We start from the raw sequence: 18,992 nt of genomic DNA, 5'->3' as shown, positions 1-18,992 counted from the left end.
AGGAGGGCTCCGAAGTGTGCTCCAAGGTGCGCACGATGGCGTGCACCTCTGGTGCGCACGATTCGGAGCTCGGTTTGACCGGGGTGCGCACACCTTGGCTGGGTTGCGCACCTTTTGTGCGCTCCAAGGTGCGCACGAAGTCGGAGCTCGGTTTGCCCCGGGTGCGCACCTTCGCCAGGGTGCGCACCTTGATGCGCACGCCTTGGCTGGGCTGCGCACCTTGGTGGGCGCCATGGTGCGCACCTTTCGTGCGCTCCAAGGTGCGCACGAAGTCGGAGCTCGGTTTGCCCCGGGTGCGCACCTTGGTGGGCGCCATGGTGCACTCCGAGGTGCCCAAGATTGGTGCGCACCAAGGAGCGCTCCGAAGTGCGCTCCAAGGTGCGCGCGAAGTCGAAAGTTGGGTTAATTGTCCGGTTTGCCTCGGGTGCGCACCTTGCGTGCACCTTCGCCAGGGTGGGCGCCTTGGTGCGCACACCTTGGCTGGGCTGCGCACACCTTGGCACCCGCGTTTCCTTCATTTTAAATTTTTTTTTTTTACAATCTCTCAAGTGGGAAATTCTATAATCTCAACTTTTTTTGCCTTTTCAGGAAACTTTTGAATGGAGCGCATCATTGGTGCGCTCCGAAGTGTGCTCCAAAGCTCTCTCCAGCTGCGTGCACCTGCCCCGGCCGCGCACCCGGCCCCGCCCAGCTTCGCTCACCTGTCCCGGGCGTCTGGTGCGGAACCTTAGAGTAAGAAACATCACCGTGCACCTTGGCCAACGTGCGCGACTCGACCGAGCGCGCACTGGCCGAGGTGCACACCGATTTCACCTGGGTGCGCGCGCAGCACCTCGGGCGCACCGGGGTGCGCGCACAACGCCCGGGTTGCACCGTGGCCTGTGTGCTCGGGGCGCCTCGGGTGCGCGCTCGGTGTCGCCCCCGCGCGCGCGGTAGTGCGGGCAGCGCACCCCGGCCCGGCCCGGCCCCGACGAGAACGCAAACGGGCAAAAGGTTTATTCAAATAGCATTGCGACGCCCGGCGAAAAACTAAAAAAGGGTGCAACACCGGGACTTCCCGGGAGGTCACCCATCCCAGTACTACTCCGGCCCAAGCGCGCTTAACTGCGGAGTTCTGATGGGATCCGGTGCACTAACGCTGGTATGATCGCACCCGTTATGAGCTTGTCGCAGTGTGTACTTAGCAAACCGCGACCCACGTGCGAATCCACCCCGGCCACCCACCCCCGTCGAGGTGCACACCCTCCCTCGCGAAGTGCGCCCCGTTCGCCAAGTGTGAGCCCTGCCCGGGTGCGCGCACCTTGCTAGGGCGTCGGGTGTGCACCCGGCCCGGCCTACGTGCGTGCACCTGGAGGGGGCGTCGTGTGCGTGCAGTGTCCCGTCTGCAACGCGGTGCCCACACACCACCTCGGGCGCAACGACCTGCGCTCACATGTGGGCCGAGTGCACCTTGGTGCATGTTCGGGGCGCCTCGGGTGCACGCTCGATCTTGCCCCGGTGCACCAAGGCGCTCGGTTTGCCCCGGGTGCGCACTTGGTGCAAGGTGGGCACCCAAAATAGGGATCAAGCACCAAAACACAAGTTTCGGGATGCAAAATGGGACCCAAGGACCACAAATGCGTTCCAAGACCCATGATGGGTCCACGAGAACAAAAATGTGTTCCGAGACTTAATAAACAAATATTGGGTTTTAGGAGAAGAAACATGCTCTGATGCCCAAAACGAGAATCGACCCCGAAAAGGCCACAGGCCAAAAGTGGGATGCGAGACAAAAAAAAATGGGACCCGAGGACCAAAATTGGGTTCCCAGGTCGAAGACAGGGCAACCGGACAAGAAACGACCTCTAAGGCTCGAAATGAGTCCCGACGACTAAAACTTGACAAGAAGCACCCATCAGGCACCCAACTCGACACCCATGGGATGCCGACCCACCCGGGCTTCCACCTAGCACACCTTGGCACCCACCCACCCTCGCACCCAACCTCGCACCCAACTTAGCACCTTTGAACCCACATTGGCACTCACCCTGACCCTGGCACCTTGGAACCCACATTGGCACTCACCTTGACCCTGGCACCCACCTTTGCACTCACCTTGGGACCCACCCTGGCTCCCACCTCGGCACCCACCCAGACACCCACCTTGGTTCCTTGGCACCCACCTTGGATCCTTGGCACCCACCCCGACACCCACCTTGGCACGCAACTTGGCTACTTGCCACCCACCTTGGCTCCTTGACGCCCACCCCGACAACCACCCCGTGACCTACCCTGGCTAGGGTTGGTGCACACCCACCCTGGTGCCCACCTTGGCACCCACCCTATGACCCACCTTGGCACGCACCTTAGTACCCACCCCGTTACCCACCCTAGGACCCACCCCGTGACCCACCTTGGCCAGGGTGGGTGCCTTGGTGCGCACAACTTGCCTGGGCTGCACACCAGGGCGGGCTCAAGATGGCACCCGCGTTCCGTTTTTTTCACTATCTTTCAAAACGGAAATTTTAAAATCTCATTTTTTTCTTTTTTTTGCCTTTTCTGGAAATTAGTGAAGGCAGCGCATCAAAGGTGCGCAATGCTGGTGCGAACCCGGGAGCGCTCCGATGTGTGCTCCAAGGTGCGGCGTGCACGAAGTCCGAGCCCGGTTTGCCCCGGGTGCGCACCTCGCGTGCACCTTCGCCGGGGTGAGCACCTTGGCTGGGTTGCGCGCCCTGGTGCGTACCAAGGAGCGCTCTGAAGTGTGCTCCAAGGTGCGGCGTGCACGAAGTCGGAGCCCGGTTTGCCCCGGGTGTGCACCTCGGGTGCGCACCTCGCGTGCACCTTCGCTGCGGTGGGCACCTTGGCTGGGTTGCGCGCCTTGGTGGGCACCATGCAGTGCACGAAGTCGGAGCCCGGTTTTCCCCGGGCGCGCACCTCCGCCAGGGTGGGCACCTTGGTGCGCACAACTTGCCTGGGCTGCGCATCAGGAAGGGCTCAAGATGGCACCCGCGTTCCGTTTTTTTCACTATCTTTCAGAACGGAAATTTTAAAATATCGTTTTTTTTTGCCTTTTCTGGAAATTAGTGAAGGCAGCGCATCAAAGGTGCGCAACGCTGGTGCGAACCTGGGAGCGCTCCGATGTGTGCTCCAAGGTGCGGCGTGCACGAAGTCGGAGCCCGGTTTGCCTCGGGTGCGCCCTGGTGGGCACCATGGTGCGCACCAAGGAGCGCTCCGAAGTGTGCTCCAAGGTGCGGCCTGCACGAAGTCGGAGCCCGGTTTGCCCCGGGTGTGCACCTCGGGTGGGCACCTTGGTGCGCATGCCTTGCCTGGGCTGCGCACCAGGGCGGGCTCAAGATGGCACCCGCGTTCCTTTTTTTTCACTATCTTTCAAAACGGAAATTTTAAAATCTCATTTTTTTTTGCCTTTTTCTGGAAATTAGTGAAGGCAGCGCATCAAAGGTGCGCACCTCGCTGCCCACCACGGTGCGCAACGCCGGTGGGCACCCGGGAGTGCTTCGAAGTGTGCTCCAAGGTGCTGCGTGCACGTTGTCGGAGCCCGGTTTGCCCCGGGTGCGCACCTCGCGTGCACCTTCGTCGGGGTGGGCACCTTGGCTTGGTTTGCCCCGGCTGCGCTCCGAAGCGGGGTTATTGGAGCGCCGCCTCTTTTTTTGTCGGAGCGTTTGGTGGGGTTTCTCGCATTGGCTCTTCCGAGGCCCGGTTGCCACCCTGGCGCGCACGAAGTCGGAAGTAGGGTTAATTGCCCGGGTGCGCACCTTTGCCAGGGTGGCACCTTACCTGGGCTGCGCACCAGGGCGGGCTCAAGATGGCACGCGCGTTCCGTTTTTTTCACTATCTTTCAAAACGGAAATTTTAAAATCTCCTTTTTTTTTTGCCTTTTCTGGAAATTAGTGAAGGCAGCGCATCAAAGGTGCGCACCTCGCTGCCCACCTTGGTGTGCTCTGAGGTGCGCACCCGGGAGCGCTACGAAGTGTGCTCCAAGGTGCGGCGTGCACGTTGTCGGAGCCCGGTTTGCCCCGGGTGCGCACCTCGCCTGCACCTTGGCCGGGGTGGGCACCTTGGCTGGGTTTGCCCAGGGTGCGCTCCGAAGCGGGGTTACTGGAGCGCCCCCTCTTTTTTTGTCAGAGAGTTTGGTGGGGTTTCTCGCATTGGCTCTTCCCAGGCCCGGTTGTTGGGTGCGCTCCCACCCTGGCGCGCGCGAAGTTGGAAGTTGGGTTAATTGCCCGGGCGCGCACCTTCGCCAGGGTGGGCACCTTGGTGCGCAAACCTTGGCTGGGCTGTGCACCAGGGCGGGCTCAAGATGGCACCAGCATTCCCTTTTTCTCACTATCTTTCAAAACGGAAATTTTAAAATCTCGTTTTTTTTTTGCCTTTTATGGAAATTAGTGAAGGCATCGCATCAAAGGTGCGCACCTCGCTGCCCACCTTGGTGTGCTCCGAGGTGCCCACCACGGTGCGCAACGCCGGTGCGAACCCGGGAGCGCCCCGATGTGTGCTCCAAGGTGCGGCGTGCACGAAGTCGGACCCCGGTTTGCCCCGGGTGCGCACCTCGCGTGCACCTTGGTGCGCACACCTTGGCTGGGTTGCGCGGCCTGGTGGGCACCATGGTGCGCACCAAGGAGCGCTCCGAAGTGTGCTCCAAGGTGCGGCGTGCACGAAGTCGGAGCCCGGTTTGCCCCGGGTGCGCACCTTCGCCGCGGTGGGCACCATGGCGTGCACGAAGTCGGAGCCCGGTTTGCCCCGGGTGCGCACCTCGCGTGCACCTTCGCCGGGGTGGGCACCTCGGCTGGGTTGCGCGCCCTGGTGCGCACCAAGGAGCGCTCTGAAGTGTGCTCCAAGGTGCGGCGTGCACGAAGTCGGAGCCCGGTTTGCCCCGGGTGTGCACCTCGCGTGCACCTTCGCTGCGGTGGGCACCTTGGCTGGGTTGCGCGCCTTGGTGGGCACCATGCAGTGCACGAAGTCGGAGCCCGGTTTGCCCCGGGCGCGCACCTCCGCCAGGGTGGGCACCTTGGTGCGCACAACTTGCCTGGGCTGCGCACCAGGAAGGGCTCAAGATGGCACCCGCGTTCCGTTTTTTTCACTATCTTTCAGAACGGAAATTTTAAAATATCGTTTTTTTTTGCCTTTTCTGGAAATTAGTGAAGGCAGCGCATCAAAGGTGCGCAACGCTGGTGCGAACCTGGGAGCGCTCCGATGTGTGCTCCAAGGTGCGGCGTGCACGAAGTCGGACCCCGGTTTGCCCCGGGTGCGCACCTCGCGTGCACCTTGGTGCGCACACCTTGGCTGGGTTGCGCGCCCTGGTGGGCACCATGGTGCGCACCAAGGAGCGCTCCGAAGTGTGCTCCAAGGTGCGGCGTGCACGAAGTCGGAGCCCGGTTTGCCCCGGGTGCGCACCTCGCGTGCACCTTCGCCGCGGTGGGCACCATGGCGTGCACGAAGTCGGAGCCCGGTTTGCCCCGGGTGCGCACCTCGCGTGCACCTTCGCCGGGGTGGGCACCTTAGTGTGCAGACCTTGGCTGGGTTGCGCGCCCTGGTGGGCACCATGGTGCGCACCAAGGAGCGCTCCGAAGTGTGCTCCAAGGTGCGGCCTGCACGAAGTCGGAGCCCGGTTTGCCCCGGGTGTGCACCTCGGGTGGGCACCTTGGTGCGCATGCCTTGCCTGGGCTGCGCACCAGGGCGGGCTCAAGATGGCACCCGCGTTCCTTTTTTTTCACTATCTTTCAAAACGGAAATTTTAAAATCTCATTTTTTTTTGCCTTTTTCTGGAAATTAGTGAAGGCAGCGCATCAAAGGTGCGCACCTCGCTGCCCACCACGGTGCGCAACGCCGGTGGGCACCCGGGAGTGCTTCGAAGTGTGCTCCAAGGTGCTGCGTGCACGTTGTCGGAGCCCGGTTTGCCCCGGGTGCGCACCTCGCGTGCACCTTCGTCGGGGTGGGCACCTTGGCTGGGTTTGCCCCGGCTGCGCTCCGAAGCGGGGTTATTGGAGCGCCGCCTCTTTTTTTGTCGGAGCGTTTGGTGGGGTTTCTCGCATTGGCTCTTCCGAGGCCCGGTTGCCACCCTGGCGCGCACGAAGTCGGAAGTAGGGTTAATTGCCCGGGTGCGCACCTTTGCCAGGGTGGGCACCTTACCTGGGCTGCGCACCAGGGCGGGCTCAAGATGGCACGCGCGTTCCGTTTTTTTCACTATCTTTCAAAACGGAAATTTTAAAATCTCCTTTTTTTTTTGCCTTTTCTGGAAATTAGTGAAGGCAGCGCATCAAAGGTGCGCACCTCGCTGCCCACCTTGGTGTGCTCTGAGGTGCGCACCCGGGAGCGCTACGAAGTGTGCTCCAAGGTGCGGCGTGCACGTTGTCGGAGCCCGGTTTGCCCCGGGTGCGCACCTCGCCTGCACCTTGGCCGGGGTGGGCACCTTGGCTGGGTTTGCCCAGGGTGCGCTCCGAAGCGGGGTTACTGGAGCGCCCCCTCTTTTTTTGTCAGAGCGTTTGGTGGGGTTTCTCGCATTGGCTCTTCCCAGGCCCGGTTGTTGGGTGCGCTCCCACCCTGGCGCGCGCGAAGTTGGAAGTTGGGTTAATTGCCCGGGCGCGCACCTTCGCCAGGGTGGGCACCTTGGTGCGCACACCTTGGCTGGGCTGCGCACCAGGGCGGGCTCAAGATGGCACCAGCATTCCCTTTTTCTCACTATCTTTCAAAACGGAAATTTTAAAATCTCGTTTTTTTTTTGCCTTTTATGGAAATTAGTGAAGGCATCGCATCAAAGGTGCGCACCTCGCTGCCCACCTTGGTGTGCTCCGAGGTGCCCACCACGGTGCGCAACGCCGGTGCGAACCCGGGAGCGCCCCGATGTGTGCTCCAAGGTGCGGCGTGCACGAAGTCGGACCCCGGTTTGCCCCGGGTGCGCACCTCGCGTGCACCTTGGTGCGCACACCTTGGCTGGGTTGCGCGGCCTGGTGGGCACCATGGTGCGCACCAAGGAGCGCTCCGAAGTGTGCTCCAAGGTGCGGCGTGCACGAAGTCGGAGCCCGGTTTGCCCCGGGTACGCACCTCGCGTGCACCTTCGCCGGGGTGGGCACCTCGGCTGGGTTGCGCGCCCTGGTGCGCACCAAGGAGCGCTCCGAAGTGTGCTCCAAGGTGCGGCGGTGCACGAAGTCGGAGCCCGGTTTGCCCCGGGTGCGCACCTTCGCCGCGGTGCGCACCATGGCGTGCACGAAGTCGGAGCCCGGTTTGCCCCGGGTGCGCACCTCGCGTGCACCTTCGGCGGGGTTGCGCGCCCTGGTGGGCACCATGGTGCGCACCAAGGAGCGCTCCGAAGTGTGCTCCAAGGTGCGGCGTGCACGAAGTCGGAGCCCGGTTTTGCCCCGGGTGCGCACCTCGCGTGCACCTTCGGCGGGGTTGCGCGCCCTGGTGGGCACCATGGTGCGCACCAAGGAGCGCTCCGAAGTGTGCTCCAAGGTGCGGCGTGCACGAAGTCGGAGCCCGGTTTGCCCCGGGTGCGCACCTCGCGTGCACCTTCGCCGCGGTGGGCACCATGGCGTGCACGAAGTCGGAGCCCGGTTTGCCCCGGGTGCGCACCTCGCGTGCACCTTCGCCGGGGTGGGCACCTCGGCTGGTTGCGCGCCCTGGTGCGCACCAAGGAGCGCTCCGAAGTGTGCTCCAAGGTGCGGCGTGCACGAAGTCGGAGCCCGGTTTGCCCCGGGTGCGCACCTCGCGTGCACCTTCGCCAGGGTGGGCACCTCGGTGCGCACACCCTTCTCAATGTTTTCTTGCCTTTTCTGGAAATTGGTGAAGGCAGCGCATCAAAGGTGCGCACCTCGGTGTGCTCCGAGGTGCGAACCCGAGAGCGCTCCGAGGTGCCCACGAAGTCGAAAGTCGGGTTAATTGCATTGTTTTCCCCGGGTGCGCTCCGAGGTGCGCAACATCGGCGCGCACCAAGGAGGGCTCCGAAGTGTGCTCCAAGGTGCGCACGATGGCGTGCACCTCTGGTGCGCACGATTCGGAGCTCGGTTTGACCGGGGTGCGCACACCTTGGCTGGGTTGCGCACCTTTTGTGCGCTCCAAGGTGCGCACGAGTCGGAGCTCGTTTGCCCCGGGGTGCGCACCTTCGCCAGGGTGCGCACCTTGATGCGCACGCCTTGGCTGGGCTGCGCACCTTGGTGGGCGCCATGGTGCGCACCTTTCGTGCGCTCCAAGGTGCGCACGAAGTCGGAGCTCGGTTTTGCCCCGGGTGCGCACCTTGGTGGGCGCCATGGTGCACTCCGAGGTGCCCAAGATTGGTGCGCACCAAGGAGCGCTCCGAAGTGCGCTCCAAGGTGCGCGCGAAGTCGAAAGTTGGGTTAATTGTCCGGTTTGCCTCGGGTGCGCACCTTGCGTGCACCTTCGCCAGGGGTGGGCGCCTTGGTGCGCACACCTTGGCTGGGCTGCGCACACCTTGGCACCCGCGTTTCCTTCATTTTAAATTTTTTTTTTTACAATCTCTCAAGTGGGAAATTCTATAATCTCAACTTTTTTTGCCTTTTCAGGAAACTTTTGAATGGAGCGCATCATTGGTGCGCTCCCGAAGTGTGCTCCAAAGCTCTCTCCAGCTGCGTGCACCTGCCCCGGGCCGCGCACCCGGCCCCGCCCAGCTTCGCTCACCTGTCCCGGGCGTCTGGTGCGGAACCTTAGAGTAAGAAACATCACCGTGCACCTTGGCCAACGTGCGCGACTCGACCGAGCGCGCACTGGCAGAGGTGCACACCGATTTCACCTGGGTGCGCGCGCAGCACCTCGGGCGCACCGGGGTGCGCGCACAACGCCCGGGTTGCACCGTGGCCTGTGTGCTCGGGGCGCCTCGGGTGCGCGCTCGGTGTCGCCCCCGCGCGCGCGGTAGTGCGGGCAGCGCACCCCGGCCCGGCCCGGGCCCCGACGAGAACGCAAACGGGCAAAAGGTTTATTCAAATAGCATTGCGACGCCCGGCGAAAACTAAAAAAGGGTGCAACACCGGGACTTCCCGGAGGTCACGCATCCCAGTACTACTCCGGCCCAAGCGCGCTTAACTGCGGAGTTCTGATGGGATCCGGTGCACTAACGCTGGTATGATCGCACCCGTTATGAGCTTGTCGCAGTGTGTACTTAGCAAACCGCGACCCACGTGCGAATCCACCCCGGCCACCCACCCCCGTCGAGGTGCACACCCTCCCTCGCGAAGTGCGCCCCGTTCGCCAAGTGTGAGCCCTGCCCGGGTGCGCGCACCTTGCTAGGGCGACGGGTGTGCACCCGGCCCGGCCTACGTGCGTGGCACCTGGAGGGGGGCGTCGTGTGCGTGCAGTGTCCCGTCTGCAACGCGGTGCCCACCACACCACCTCGGGCGCAACGACCTGCGCTCACATGTGGGCCGAGTGCACCTTGGTGCATGTTCGGGGCGCCTCGGGTGCACGCTCGATCTTGCCCCGGTGCACCAAGGCGCTCGGTTTGCCCCGGGTGCGCACTTGGTGCAAGGTGGGCACCCAAAATAGGGATCAAGCACCAAACAAGTTTCGGGATGCAAAATGGGACCCAAGGACCACAAATGCGTTCCAAGACCCATGATGGGTCCACGAGAACAAAAATGTGTTCCGAGACTTAATAAACAAATATTGGGTTTTAGGAGAAGAAACATGCTCTGATGCCCAAAACGAGAATCGACCCCGAAAAGGCCACAGGCCAAAAGTGGGATGCGAGACAAAAAAAAATGGGACCCGAGGACCAAAATTGGGTTCCCAGGTCGAAGACAGGGCAACCGGACAAGAAACGACCTCTAAGGCTCGAAATGAGTCCCGACGACTAAAACTTGACAAGAAGCACCCATCAGGCACCCAACTCGACACCCATGGGATGCCGACCCACCCGGGCTTCCACCTAGCACACCTTGGCACCCACCCACCCTCGCACCCAACCTCGCACCCAACTTAGCACCTTTGAACCCACATTGGCACTCACCCTGACCCTGGCACCTTGGAACCCACATTGGCACTCACCTTGACCCTGGCACCCACCTTTGCACTCACCTTGGGACCCACCCTGGCTCCCACCTCGGCACCCACCCAGACACCCACCTTGGTTCCTTGGCACCCACCTTGGATCCTTGGCACCCACCCCGACACCCACCTTGGCACGCAACTTGGCTACTTGCCACCCACCTTGGCTCCTTGACGCCCACCCCGACAACCACCCCGTGACCTACCCTGGCTAGGGTTGGTGCACACCCACCCTGGTGCCCACCTTGGCACCCACCCTATGACCCACCTTGGCACGCACCTTAGTACCCACCCCGTTACCCACCCTAGGACCCACCCCGTGACCCACCTTGGCCAGGGTGGGTGCCTTGGTGCGCACAACTTGCCTGGGCTGCACACCAGGGCGGGCTCAAGATGGCACCCGCGTTCCGTTTTTTTCACTATCTTTCAAAACGGAAATTTTAAAATCTCATTTTTTTCTTTTTTTTGCCTTTTCTGGAAATTAGTGAAGGCAGCGCATCAAAGGTGCGCAATGCTGGTGCGAACCCGGGAGCGCTCCGATGTGTGCTCCAAGGTGCGGCGTGCACGAAGTCCGAGCCCGGTTTGCCCCGGGTGCGCACCTCGCGTGCACCTTCGCCGGGGTGAGCACCTTGGCTGGGTTGCGCGCCCTGGTGCGTACCAAGGAGCGCTCTGAAGTGTGCTCCAAGGTGCGGCGTGCACGAAGTCGGAGCCCGGTTTGCCCCGGGTGTGCACCTCGGGTGCGCACCTCGCGTGCACCTTCGCTGCGGTGGGCACCTTGGCTGGGTTGCGCGCCTTGGTGGGCACCATGCAGTGCACGAAGTCGGAGCCCGGTTTGCCCCGGGCGCGCACCTCCGCCAGGGTGGGCACCTTGGTGCGCACAACTTGCCTGGGCTGCGCATCAGGAAGGGCTCAAGATGGCACCCGCGTTCCGTTTTTTTCACTATCTTTCAGAACGGAAATTTTAAAATATCGTTTTTTTTTGCCTTTTCTGGAAATTAGTGAAGGCAGCGCATCAAAGGTGCGCAACGCTGGTGCGAACCTGGGAGCGCTCCGATGTGTGCTCCAAGGTGCGGCGTGCACGAAGTCGGAGCCCGGTTTGCCTCGGGTGCGCCCTGGTGGGCACCATGGTGCGCACCAAGGAGCGCTCCGAAGTGTGCTCCAAGGTGCGGCCTGCACGAAGTCGGAGCCCGGTTTGCCCCGGGTGTGCACCTCGGGTGGGCACCTTGGTGCGCATGCCTTGCCTGGGCTGCGCACCAGGGCGGGCTCAAGATGGCACCCGCGTTCCTTTTTTTTCACTATCTTTCAAAACGGAAATTTTAAAATCTCATTTTTTTTTGCCTTTTTCTGGAAATTAGTGAAGGCAGCGCATCAAAGGTGCGCACCTCGCTGCCCACCACGGTGCGCAACGCCGGTGGGCACCCGGGAGTGCTTCGAAGTGTGCTCCAAGGTGCTGCGTGCACGTTGTCGGAGCCCGGTTTGCCCCGGGTGCGCACCTCGCGTGCACCTTCGTCGGGGTGGGCACCTTGGCTGGGTTTGCCCCGGCTGCGCTCCGAAGCGGGGTTATTGGAGCGCCGCCTCTTTTTTTGTCGGAGCGTTTGGTGGGGTTTCTCGCATTGGCTCTTCCGAGGCCCGGTTGCCACCCTGGCGCGCACGAAGTCGGAAGTAGGGTTAATTGCCCGGGTGCGCACCTTTGCCAGGGTGGGCACCTTACCTGGGCTGCGCACCAGGGCGGGCTCAAGATGGCACGCGCGTTCCGTTTTTTTCACTATCTTTCAAAACGGAAATTTTAAAATCTCCTTTTTTTTTTGCCTTTTCTGGAAATTAGTGAAGGCAGCGCATCAAAGGTGCGCACCTCGCTGCCCACCTTGGTGTGCTCTGAGGTGCGCACCCGGGAGCGCTACGAAGTGTGCTCCAAGGTGCGGCGTGCACGTTGTCGGAGCCCGGTTTGCCCCGGGTGCGCACCTCGCCTGCACCTTGGCCGGGGTGGGCACCTTGGCTGGGTTTGCCCAGGGTGCGCTCCGAAGCGGGGTTACTGGAGCGCCCCCTCTTTTTTTGTCAGAGCGTTTGGTGGGGTTTCTCGCATTGGCTCTTCCCAGGCCCGGTTGTTGGGTGCGCTCCCACCCTGGCGCGCGCGAAGTTGGAAGTTGGGTTAATTGCCCGGGCGCGCACCTTCGCCAGGGTGGGCACCTTGGTGCGCACACCTTGGCTGGGCTGCGCACCAGGGCGGGCTCAAGATGGCACCAGCATTCCCTTTTTCTCACTATCTTTCAAAACGGAAATTTTAAAATCTCGTTTTTTTTTTGCCTTTTATGGAAATTAGTGAAGGCATCGCATCAAAGGTGCGCACCTCGCTGCCCACCTTGGTGTGCTCCGAGGTGCCCACCACGGTGCGCAACGCCGGTGCGAACCCGGGAGCGCCCCGATGTGTGCTCCAAGGTGCGGCGTGCACGAAGTCGGACCCCGGTTTGCCCCGGGTGCGCACCTCGCGTGCACCTTGGTGCGCACACCTTGGCTGGGTTGCGCGGCCTGGTGGGCACCATGGTGCGCACCAAGGAGCGCTCCGAAGTGTGCTCCAAGGTGCGGCGTGCACGAAGTCGGAGCCCGGTTTGCCCCGGGTACGCACCTCGCGTGCACCTTCGCCGGGGTGGGCACCTCGGCTGGGTTGCGCGCCCTGGTGCGCACCAAGGAGCGCTCCGAAGTGTGCTCCAAGGTGCGGCGTGCACGAAGTCGGAGCCCGGTTTGCCCCGGGTGCGCACCTTCGCCGCGGTGCGCACCATGGCGTGCACGAAGTCGGAGCCCGGTTTGCCCCGGGTGCGCACCTCGCGTGCACCTTCGGCGGGGTTGCGCGCCCTGGTGGGCACCATGGTGCGCACCAAGGAGCGCTCCGAAGTGTGCTCCAAGGTGCGGCGTGCACGAAGTCGGAGCCCGGTTTGCCCCGGGTGCGCACCTCGCGTGCACCTTCGGCGGGGTTGCGCGCCCTGGTGGGCACCATGGTGCGCACCAAGGAGCGCTCCGAAGTGTGCTCCAAGGTGCGGCGTGCACGAAGTCGGAGCCCGGTTTGCCCCGGGTGCGCACCTCGCGTGCACCTTCGCCGCGGTGGGCACCATGGCGTGCACGAAGTCGGAGCCCGGTTTGCCCCGGGTGCGCACCTCGCGTGCACCTTCGCCGGGGTGGGCACCTCGGCTGGGTTGCGCGCCCTGGTGCGCACCAAGGAGCGCTCCGAAGTGTGCTCCAAGGTGCGGCGTGCACGAAGTCGGAGCCCGGTTTGCCCCGGGTGCGCACCTCGCGTGCACCTTCGCCAGGGTGGGCACCTCGGTGCGCACACCTTCTCAATGTTTTCTTGCCTTTTCTGGAAATTGGTGAAGGCAGCGCATCAAAGGTGCGCACCTCGGTGTGCTCCGAGGTGCGAACCCGAGAGCGCTCCGAGGTGCCCACGAAGTCGAAAGTCGGGTTAATTGCATTGTTTTCCCCGGGTGCGCTCCGAGGTGCGCAACATCGGCGCGCACCAAGGAGGGCTCCGAAGTGTGCTCCAAGGTGCGCACGATGGCGTGCACCTCTGGTGCGCACGATTCGGAGCTCGGTTTGACCGGGGTGCGCACACCTTGGCTGGGTTGCGCACCTTTTGTGCGCTCCAAGGTGCGCACGAAGTCGGAGCTCGGTTTGCCCCGGGTGCGCACCTTCGCCAGGGTGCGCACCTTGATGCGCACGCCTTGGCTGGGCTGCGCACCTTGGTGGGCGCCATGGTGCGCACCTTTCGTGCGCTCCAAGGTGCGCACGAAGTCGGAGCTCGGTTTGCCCCGGGTGCGCACCTTGGTGGGCGCCATGGTGCACTCCGAGGTGCCCAAGATTGGTGCGCACCAAGGAGCGCTCCGAAGTGCGCTCCAAGGTGCGCGCGAAGTCGAAAGTTGGGTTAATTGTCCGGTTTGCCTCGGGTGCGCACCTTGCGTGCACCTTCGCCAGGGTGGGCGCCTTGGTGCGCACACCTTGGCTGGGCTGCGCACACCTTGGCACCCGCGTTTCCTTCATTTTAAATTTTTTTTTTTTACAATCTCTCAAGTGGGAAATTCTATAATCTCAACTTTTTTTGCCTTTTCAGGAAACTTTTGAATGGAGCGCATCATTGGTGCGCTCCGAAGTGTGCTCCAAAGCTCTCTCCAGCTGCGTGCACCTGCCCCGGCCGCGCACCCGGCCCCGCCCAGCTTCGCTCACCTGTCCCGGGCGTCTGGTGCGGAACCTTAGAGTAAGAAACATCACCGTGCACCTTGGCCAACGTGCGCGACTCGACCGAGCGCGCACTGGCCGAGGTGCACACCGATTTCACCTGGGTGCGCGCGCAGCACCTCGGGCGCACCGGGGTGCGCGCACAACGCCCGGGTTGCACCGTGGCCTGTGTGCTCGGGGCGCCTCGGGTGCGCGCTCGGTGTCGCCCCCCGCGCGCGCGGTAGTGCGGGCAGCGCACCCCGGCCCGGCCCGGCCCCGACGAGAACGCAAACGGGCAAAAGGTTTATTCAAATAGCATTGCGACGCCCGGCGAAAAACTAAAAAAGGGTGCAACACCGGGACTTCCCGGGAGGTCACGCATCCCAGTACTACTCCGGCCCAAGCGCGCTTAACTGCGGAGTTCTGATGGGATCCGGTGCACTAACGCTGGTATGATCGCACCCGTTATGAGCTTGTCGCAGTGTGTACTTAGCAAACCGCGACCCACGTGCGAATCCACCCCGGCCACCCACCCCCGTCGAGGTGCACACCCTCCCTCGCGAAGTGCGCCCCGTTCGCCAAGTGTGAGCCCTGCCCGGGTGCGCGCACCTTGCTAGGGCGTCGGGTGTGCACCCGGCCCGGCCTACGTGCGTGCACCTGGAGGGGGCGTCGTGTGCGTGCAGTGTCCCGTCTGCAACGCGGTGCCCACACACCACCTCGGGCGCAACGACCTGCGCTCACATGTGGGCCGAGTGCACCTTGGTGCATGTTCGGGGCGCCTCGGGTGCACGCTCGATCTTGCCCCGGTGCACCAAGGCGCTCGGTTTGCCCCGGGTGCGCACTTGGTGCAAGGTGGGCACCCAAAATAGGGATCAAGCACCAAAACACAAGTTTCGGGATGCAAAATGGGACCCAAGGACCACAAATGCGTTCCAAGACCCATGATGGGTCCACGAGAACAAAAATGTGTTCCGAGACTTAATAAACAAATATTGGGTTTTAGGAGAAGAAACATGCTCTGATGCCCAAAACGAGAATCGACCCCGAAAAGGCCACAGGCCAAAAGTGGGATGCGAGACAAAAAAAAATGGGACCCGAGGACCAAAATTGGGTTCCCAGGTCGAAGACAGGGCAACCGGACAAGAAACGACCTCTAAGGCTCGAAATGAGTCCCGACGACTAAAACTTGACAAGAAGCACCCATCAGGCACCCAACTCGACACCCATGGGATGCCGACCCACCCGGGCTTCCACCTAGCACACCTTGGCACCCACCCACCCTCGCACCCAACCTCGCACCCAACTTAGCACCTTTGAACCCACATTGGCACTCACCCTGACCCTGGCACCTTGGAACCCACATTGGCACTCACCTTGACCCTGGCACCCACCTTTGCACTCACCTTGGGACCCACCCTGGCTCCCACCTCGGCACCCACCCAGACACCCACCTTGGTTCCTTGGCACCCACCTTGGATCCTTGGCACCCACCCCGACACCCACCTTGGCACGCAACTTGGCTACTTGCCACCCACCTTGGCTCCTTGACGCCCACCCCGACAACCACCCCGTGACCTACCCTGGCTAGGGTTGGTGCACACCCACCCTGGTGCCCACCTTGGCACCCACCCTATGACCCACCTTGGCACGCACCTTAGTACCCACCCCGTTACCCACCCTAGGACCCACCCCGTGACCCACCTTGGCCAGGGTGGGTGCCTTGGTGCGCACAACTTGCCTGGGCTGCACACCAGGGCGGGCTCAAGATGGCACCCGCGTTCCGTTTTTTTCACTATCTTTCAAAACGGAAATTTTAAAATCTCATTTTTTTCTTTTTTTTGCCTTTTCTGGAAATTAGTGAAGGCAGCGCATCAAAGGTGCGCAATGCTGGTGCGAACCCGGGAGCGCTCCGATGTGTGCTCCAAGGTGCGGCGTGCACGAAGTCCGAGCCCGGTTTGCCCCGGGTGCGCACCTCGCGTGCACCTTCGCCGGGGTGAGCACCTTGGCTGGGTTGCGCGCCCTGGTGCGTACCAAGGAGCGCTCTGAAGTGTGCTCCAAGGTGCGGCGTGCACGAAGTCGGAGCCCGGTTTGCCCCGGGTGTGCACCTCGGGTGCGCACCTCGCGTGCACCTTCGCTGCGGTGGGCACCTTGGCTGGGTTGCGCGCCTTGGTGGGCACCATGCAGTGCACGAAGTCGGAGCCCGGTTTGCCCCGGGCGCGCACCTCCGCCAGGGTGGGCACCTTGGTGCGCACAACTTGCCTGGGCTGCGCATCAGGAAGGGCTCAAGATGGCACCCGCGTTCCGTTTTTTTCACTATCTTTCAGAACGGAAATTTTAAAATATCGTTTTTTTTTGCCTTTTCTGGAAATTAGTGAAGGCAGCGCATCAAAGGTGCGCAACGCTGGTGCGAACCTGGGAGCGCTCCGATGTGTGCTCCAAGGTGCGGCGTGCACGAAGTCGGAGCCCGGTTTGCCTCGGGTGCGCCCTGGTGGGCACCATGGTGCGCACCAAGGAGCGCTCCGAAGTGTGCTCCAAGGTGCGGCCTGCACGAAGTCGGAGCCCGGTTTGCCCCGGGTGTGCACCTCGGGTGGGCACCTTGGTGCGCATGCCTTGCCTGGGCTGCGCACCAGGGCGGGCTCAAGATGGCACCCGCGTTCCTTTTTTTTCACTATCTTTCAAAACGGAAATTTTAAAATCTCATTTTTTTTTGCCTTTTTCTGGAAATTAGTGAAGGCAGCGCATCAAAGGTGCGCACCTCGCTGCCCACCACGGTGCGCAACGCCGGTGGGCACCCGGGAGTGCTTCGAAGTGTGCTCCAAGGTGCTGCGTGCACGTTGTCGGAGCCCGGTTTGCCCCGGGTGCGCACCTCGCGTGCACCTTCGTCGGGGTGGGCACCTTGGCTTGGTTTGCCCCGGCTGCGCTCCGAAGCGGGGTTATTGGAGCGCCGCCTCTTTTTTTGTCGGAGCGTTTGGTGGGGTTTCTCGCATTGGCTCTTCCGAGGCCCGGTTGCCACCCTGGCGCGCACGAAGTCGGAAGTAGGGTTAATTGCCCGGGTGCGCACCTTTGCCAGGGTGGCACCTTACCTGGGCTGCGCACCAGGGCGGGCTCAAGATGGCACGCGCGTTCCGTTTTTTTCACTATCTTTCAAAACGGAAATTTTAAAATCTCCTTTTTTTTTTGCCTTTTCTGGAAATTAGTGAAGGCAGCGCATCAAAGGTGCGCACCTCGCTGCCCACCTTGGTGTGCTCTGAGGTGCGCACCCGGGAGCGCTACGAAGTGTGCTCCAAGGTGCGGCGTGCACGTTGTCGGAGCCCGGTTTGCCCCGGGTGCGCACCTCGCCTGCACCTTGGCCGGGGTGGGCACCTTGGCTGGGTTTGCCCAGGGTGCGCTCCGAAGCGGGGTTACTGGAGCGCCCCCTCTTTTTTTGTCAGAGAGTTTGGTGGGGTTTCTCGCATTGGCTCTTCCCAGGCCCGGTTGTTGGGTGCGCTCCCACCCTGGCGCGCGCGAAGTTGGAAGTTGGGTTAATTGCCCGGGCGCGCACCTTCGCCAGGGTGGGCACCTTGGTGCGCAAACCTTGGCTGGGCTGCGCACCAGGGCGGGCTCAAGATGGCACCAGCATTCCCTTTTTCTCACTATCTTTCAAAACGGAAATTTTAAAATCTCGTTTTTTTTTTGCCTTTTATGGAAATTAGTGAAGGCATCGCATCAAAGGTGCGCACCTCGCTGCCCACCTTGGTGTGCTCCGAGGTGCCCACCACGGTGCGCAACGCCGGTGCGAACCCGGGAGCGCCCCGATGTGTGCTCCAAGGTGCGGCGTGCACGAAGTCGGACCCCGGTTTGCCCCGGGTGCGCACCTCGCGTGCACCTTGGTGCGCACACCTTGGCTGGGTTGCGCGGCCTGGTGGGCACCATGGTGCGCACCAAGGAGCGCTCCGAAGTGTGCTCCAAGGTGCGGCGTGCACGAAGTCGGAGCCCGGTTTGCCCCGGGTGCGCACCTTCGCCGCGGTGGGCACCATGGCGTGCACGAAGTCGGAGCCCGGTTTGCCCCGGGTGCGCACCTCGCGTGCACCTTCGCCGGGGTGGGCACCTCGGCTGGGTTGCGCGCCCTGGTGCGCACCAAGGAGCGCTCTGAAGTGTGCTCCAAGGTGCGGCGTGCACGAAGTCGGAGCCCGGTTTGCCCCGGGTGTGCACCTCGCGTGCACCTTCGCTGCGGTGGGCACCTTGGCTGGGTTGCGCGCCTTGGTGGGCACCATGCAGTGCACGAAGTCGGAGCCCGGTTTGCCCCGGGCGCGCACCTCCGCCAGGGTGGGCACCTTGGTGCGCACAACTTGCCTGGGCTGCGCACCAGGAAGGGCTCAAGATGGCACCCGCGTTCCGTTTTTTTCACTATCTTTCAGAACGGAAATTTTAAAATATCGTTTTTTTTTGCCTTTTCTGGAAATTAGTGAAGGCAGCGCATCAAAGGTGCGCAACGCTGGTGCGAACCTGGGAGCGCTCCGATGTGTGCTCCAAGGTGCGGCGTGCACGAAGTCGGACCCCGGTTTGCCCCGGGTGCGCACCTCGCGTGCACCTTGGTGCGCACACCTTGGCTGGGTTGCGCGCCCTGGTGGGCACCATGGTGCGCACCAAGGAGCGCTCCGAAGTGTGCTCCAAGGTGCGGCGTGCACGAAGTCGGAGCCCGGTTTGCCCCGGGTGCGCACCTCGCGTGCACCTTCGCCGCGGTGGGCACCATGGCGTGCACGAAGTCGGAGCCCGGTTTGCCCCGGGTGCGCACCTCGCGTGCACCTTCGCCGGGGTGGGCA

General features: G+C 62.6%; 3 non-coding genes across 3 annotated transcripts; all 3 read right to left on the bottom strand.

Annotated features, from left to right (window-relative positions):
* Positions 1–1,036: 1,036 nt before the first annotated feature.
* Positions 1,037–1,155, bottom strand: LOC131870332 (5S ribosomal RNA). Its single transcript, XR_009368653.1, has one exon. It is a non-coding gene; the product is annotated as a 5S ribosomal RNA (ribosomal RNA).
* A 7,808-nt stretch (positions 1,156–8,963) lies between these two features.
* On the bottom strand, positions 8,964–9,081 carry LOC131870338 (5S ribosomal RNA). Its single transcript, XR_009368659.1, has one exon. It is a non-coding gene; the product is annotated as a 5S ribosomal RNA (ribosomal RNA).
* Positions 9,082–14,535: 5,454 nt separating this feature from the next.
* Positions 14,536–14,654, bottom strand: LOC131870337 (5S ribosomal RNA). Its single transcript, XR_009368658.1, has one exon. It is a non-coding gene; the product is annotated as a 5S ribosomal RNA (ribosomal RNA).
* Positions 14,655–18,992: the final 4,338 nt, after the last annotated feature.

This window comes from Cryptomeria japonica, unplaced genomic scaffold (assembly GCF_030272615.1).
Source record: "Cryptomeria japonica unplaced genomic scaffold, Sugi_1.0 HiC_scaffold_314, whole genome shotgun sequence".
NCBI lineage: Eukaryota > Viridiplantae > Streptophyta > Pinopsida > Cupressales > Cupressaceae > Cryptomeria > Cryptomeria japonica.
The sequence above is the reverse complement of the archived record's forward strand: the minus strand, read 5'-3'. Positions and strand labels throughout refer to the sequence as shown.